This window comes from Pongo abelii, chromosome 19 (assembly GCF_028885655.2).
Source record: "Pongo abelii isolate AG06213 chromosome 19, NHGRI_mPonAbe1-v2.0_pri, whole genome shotgun sequence".
Taxonomy (NCBI): domain Eukaryota; kingdom Metazoa; phylum Chordata; class Mammalia; order Primates; family Hominidae; genus Pongo; species Pongo abelii.
The window spans coordinates 41297283-41303282 of record NC_072004.2 but is presented as its reverse complement, the minus strand read 5'-3'; positions in this window follow the sequence as shown (position 1 = coordinate 41303282).

Genomic DNA, 6000 nt, shown 5'->3' with positions numbered 1-6000 from the left:
ACGCCGTGCACCTGAAGTCTCAGCTACTCGGGAGGCTGAGGTGGGAGGATTGCTCAAACCCGGGAGGTTGAGGCTGCAATGAGCCATGATTGCGTCACTGCTCTCCAGCCTAGGAGACAGCAAGTCTCTGTCTCAAAACACAAAAATAAAATTAAAAAAAAAAAAAAGGGGGGGCTCACATCAGCTTGTAACCTGACCTCTTGTTGATCATTAAAGCTAGAGGCTCAACCTGTGACCATGACCAGACAAATAAATAAAGCCAGGGGCTGCAGGGTCAGGTGACTTCCACACCCGCAGTGATTGCTTTGGAGCATCCTGCTCCAGCCTGTTTGAGTTGGATTTGTTCACATTGCAATGAAAATGTGAGATCAGTTCCCAAGGAGAGTGCTGTGTAGGAAAAAACTAACCATCCTTTGGTATCATTTGCCCAGGTGGTGGGTTTCAATGGCCTAATTATATTTGGAGTCATTCCTTCTGCGTTTGTTTTCTCTATGATTCAATGAAAGGTAGGGAGTGTTGGGAAAGGTTTAGCCTGACATCATGGCTGGCTCCAGAGAGTTGGCAGAGGCACAGGCAAGAACCAATTTAGTCTCATGTACCCCATAAACATATACACCTACTATATACCCACAAAAATAAAATATTGAAATAAAAAAATTCATAGAAAAAAGAGAGCTAATTTTGGTATTTGATGTTGACTGAGTGCCCTTCCTAAACGACAGTGCCCATCTATGGCCATCATGAAAAGAAACAGGGCTCCCGAGACAGATTTGTGTTTGAGATGGAGTCTCTCTTAGTTGCCAGGCTGGAGTGCAGTGGTGCAATCACAGCTCACTGCAGCCTCTACCTCCCAGGCTCGAGTGATCCTCCCACCTCAGCCTCCAGAGTAACGGAGGAGACCACCCCTCATATTGTCTTATGCCCAATTTCTGCCTCCAAAGAAAGAAGAAGTAAAAACTAAAAGGCAGGAATGAAATCCACAAGCAGACAACCCGGTGCCACACCCTGGGTCTGGTAGTTAAAGATCGACTCCTGACCTAATCGGTTATGTTATCTATAGATTACAGACATTGTATAGAAAAGCACTGTGAAAATCCCTGTCCTGTTCTGTTCTCATCTCATTACCGGTGCATGCAGCCCCCAGTCACGTACCCCCTGCTTGCTCAATCGATCACGACCCTCTCAAGTGGACCCCCTTAGAGTTGTGAGCCCTTAAAAGGGACAGGAATTGCTCACTCGGGGAGCTCGGCTCTTGAGACAGGGGTCTTGCCGATCGATGCTCCCGGCTGAATAAACTGCTTCCTTCTTTAACTCGGTGTCTGAGGGGTTTTGTCTGCGGCTTGTCCTGCTACAAGAGTATCTGGGACCATAGGCACACCACCATGTGCAGCTAATTTTTTAAAAATTATTATTTGTAGAGACGAGGTCTCACTATGTTGCCCAGGCTGGTCTTGAACTCCTGGGTGCAAGTGACTCTCGCGCCTTGGCCTCCAAAAGTGCTGGGATTAAAGGTGTGAGCCACTGGGCCCAGCCTGGAGACAGATTAATCTGAATTTATATGCTCGATGGTCTTCTCTTAGCTGTGTGACCTGAGGAGCTGGCCTCTCTGAACCTCCACAGCTATAATACAGGATAATTCTACAGGGTTGTTAAGAAGTACCAGGGATAGTGACGAGCACGTGGTCGGTGCTCAACAGATGGTAGTAGCAGCTGTCAAGTGCCTGCCATGTACCCGACACTGTTGCAGATACAAAATAGAAGCTAAACACTATTCATGGAGGAGAGGTATTATTACAGTATTTTTATATCAAAGCTCTGAAAGTTACAAGCTGTTAAGCAGCCAAGCCAGCAATTACCCGTCTTTCTTGGGACTGCAGCCTCAGCCAACACTTCTGCAAAGTCCTCTGGGCAGCAGGCCCTGTGGCGAGAAAGTGGGCCAAGCTGCTATATGAACAGCCTCCTGATCTGAGGCCAGATGGGGCCAAGCCTAGAAAGCTGGGTCTTTGCCAGGTGTTGAGCAGCATGACCCAGACACAGTCTGAGGGAGCTGCTTTCTCCACCCAGCACAAGCTGGATGAGCGTGCACCAGGACGCCCATCCCAACTTCCCAGGCCAGAGCTACTGCCATGACTGCTGACTGGGGGCTGGTCTCTCACCTGCCAATGGCATCAACAATCACTGTGACCCAAATATCAGCCAGGGGTAGAGTCCAGTGGGAAAAGTTTGAAGGATTCCCTCAGGTGTAAGGAATTTGCATTCTAAATGGGTACACCCAAGAATGAGTACCTAGCAACAGGGCATATTTGAAAGGAAGTGATGTGGAAATTAGGACTCTGATGGAACTTGAGAAATGGGCAAGATGACTTCTGGCTGGGCCAGCTTATCTGACCACCAAAAAGAGGCCATTTAGGTAATGCATCATAAACTCAAATATACAAGAATTGGGTTTGTTATGAAATTGGGTAAAACAAGTGAGACAGGCTCATGTCACCCAGGGGGATGGCAGGGACAACCTTTGACTTGGGGACTTCCCGGTCCTATTTCCCAGAAGCTGCCTGCAGACCCTTGCAACACAGCAAGGCCACAGTAATGTTTGCTGTTTCTCTTCTGAGCTCAACTGTTATTATCCAAGAGAGAACTTGAAGCCTGTATAATTCCTGCCAAATCATGTTAGGGGTCCTAGAGGTGGAGAGATGGTTGGGGAGTACACAGAAATCAGTCTGTGTGCTCTAGCAGAGTTTATAACTAATTAAGAAGTTTTGGCCAGGTGTGGGGGGCTAACACCTGTAATCCCAGCACTTTGGGAGGCCAAGGCGGGAGGACTGCTACAGTCTGGGAGATGGAGACCAGCATAGGCAACAAGACCTTGTCTCTATAAAAAATAGAAAAATTAGCTGGGTGTGATGGTGCATAACTATAGTCCCAGCTACTCAGGAGGCTGAGATAGGAGGATCGATTGAGCTCAGGAGATGGAGGCTGCAGTGAGCCGTGATCGTGCCACTGCACCCCAACCTGGGTCACAGGGCGAGACCATCTTGAAAAAATAAAGAAGTTTCAAGGAGACATTCCTGCTGTTCCTATGCCTTAGTCCATTTGGGCTGCTAGAAGAAAGTACCATAGACTAGATGGGTTATAAACAACAGAAGTTAACTTCTCACAGTTCTGGACGTTGGAAGCTTGCGATCAGGGTGCAGATCCTCTTCTCGGTTAGACTGTTGTCTTCTCATTGTATATGGTGGAGAGGGAATGAGAGCTTTCTAGGGTTCCTTTTACAAGGGCACGAATCCCATTATGAGGACTCCACCCTCATGACCTAATCACCTCCCAAAGGCCCCACTCCCTAATACCACTACATTGAGGATTAGGATTTCAACGTATTACTGGTGGTGGCGGTGGGGTGTGTATACAACATTCAGTCCATAATATTAACTGTGCTTTTCCTCAGCCATTACTGTGAGATTAGCATTGTGAATCATACATCTTACTGGGTTTCCCATTTTGTGTGTTTGTTTTTGACACAGAGTCTGGTTCTGTCATGCAGGCTGAAGTGCAGTGGCGCCATCTTGGATCAACGCAAACTTTGCCTCCCAGGTTCAAGCTATTCTCCTGCCTCAGCCTCCTGAGTAGCTGGGACTACAGGCATGAGCCACCACGCCCAGGTAATTTCTGGGGAGTATTTTTAGTAGAGACAGGGTTTCACCATGTTGGCCAGGCTGGTCTCCAGCTCCTGACCTCAAGTGATCTGCCCACCCCGGTCTCCCAAAGTGCCAGGATTACAGGTGTGAGCCCCTGTGCTCGGCCATTTTGTGTGAGTTTGGTGCCAAATATTTAGCTCACTCGGTGCAAATGTATGTCTTTAAGATTTCCATTTAAGGCAGGGCGTGATGGCTCATGCCTGTAATCCCAGCACTTTGGGAGGCTGAGGCGGGTGGATCACCTGAGGTCAGGAATTCGAGATCAGCCTGGGCAACATGGCAGAACCCTGTCTCTACTAAAAAAAAAAATATGGCCGGGCACGGTGGCTCACGCCTGTAATCCCAGCACTTTGGGAGGCTGACGCAGGCAGATCACGAGGTCAAGAGATTGAGACCATCCTGGCCAACATGGTGAAACCCCATCTCTGCTAAAAATACAAAAATTAGCTGGGCGTGGTGGCAGGCACCTGTAGTCCCAGCTACTTGGGAGGCTGAGGCAGGAGAATCGCTTGAACCCGGGAGGCAGAGGTTGCAGTGAGCCAAGAATGTGCCACTGCACTCCAGCCTGGTGACAGGGCGAGACTCTATCTCAAAATAAATAAATAAATAACCCAGGCGTGGTGTCACGGCCTGTAATCCCTGCTACTCAGGAGGCTGAGACAGGAGAATCTCTTGAACCCGGGAGGCGGAGGTTGCGGTGCGCTGCGTTTGCACCACTGCATTCCAGTCTGGGCAACAGAACGAGTCTCCGTGTCAAATTTTATATATATATATCTCTGTTTAATATCAGCCTCATTCTTGGCTTTTTTTTTTTTGAGATGGAGTTTCACTCTTGTTGCCCAGGCTGGAGTGCAATGGTGCAATCTTGGCTCACCGCAACCTCTGCCTCCCGGGTTCAGGCGATTCTCCCGCCTCAGCCTCCTGAGTAGCTGGGATTACAGACGCATGCCACCATGCTGGGCTAATTTTTTGTATTTTTAGTAGAAACGGGGTTTCACCATGTTAGCCAGGCTGGTCTCGAACTCCTGACCTCAGGTGATCCACCTGCCTCGGCCTCCCAAAGTGCTGGGATTACAGGCGAGGGCCACTGCATCTGGCCTCTTGGCTCTATTTTAATCATTATCTTTCTCAGGTATCTCTCTAATGCCCATCATACTTAATCTATTTTTTATAAGAACATTTCATTATTATTCAACAATTTGGAAGCATAAAACCACCTAGTGGAGTAGCCATTTCACTTCTCTTACTTACTGATCTATACTTGAGCAAGCTTGTCCAACGTGTAGCCCATGGGCCACATGCGGCCCAGGATGGCTTTGAATGTGGCCCAACACAAATTCGTAAACCTTCTTAATAACATTATGAGATTGTTTTTGTAATTTTTTTTAAGCTCATCAGTTATCGTTAGTGTATTTTATGTGTGGCCCAAGACAATTCTTCCAATGTAGCCCAAGGAAGCCAAAAGATTGGACACCCCTGTTCTAGATGACTTCTATAGCTCATACTTTACTTTTGGAGAACACTTTTTTCAGAAAGAGCCATTGATGCTTCAGCCTTATTTAAAACCAAACAAACAAAAACTCACTATAATGACAGTGACAGGCAACACTGTATTATAGGTTTTCCTAACAAAACCTGTAATACTACTTTCAGACCAGAAGACCAACTGTTATGTGGAACTATAGAGAAAATCCCTTAATCATTATCTTTAAAACAGAAACCAGAAGGATAATGACAGTGGTCTCTAATAGAGAAAATAGTGCTGGAGCTGATAAAAATTGAATTAAATCATTTTTCCTTCTCCAATTCCAGCCCTATTCAATCATTTTCTGATTCCTCAACTGTTAAGCCTAGATAGGTCAGGCACTGTGGCTCATGCCTGTAATCCCAGCACTTTGGGAGGCCAAGATGGGCAGATCACTTGAGTCTGGGAGTTCAAGACGAGCCTGGCCAACATGACGAAACCCTATCTCTACTAAAAATACAAAAATTGGCCCAGCTTACGCCTGTAGTCCCAGCTACTCAGGTGGCTTATGCATGAGAACCACTTGAACCAGGGGAGGCAGAGGATGCAGTGAGCTGAGATTGCACCACTGCACTCCAGCTTGGGTGACAGAGCGAGATCCTATCTCAAAGTAAAAAATAAAAGCATACATAATGTCAAAAAACCACCACACAAAGCTACCCCACCCACCTGTAATAAAACAGGTCACTTTATACCTGGCTCAGACCAGATTTTTGCTGTTGGCTAAAGAATGCTTTATGGATCAAAGGGCAGGTTGAGATTGCCTACTTATGTTCATTC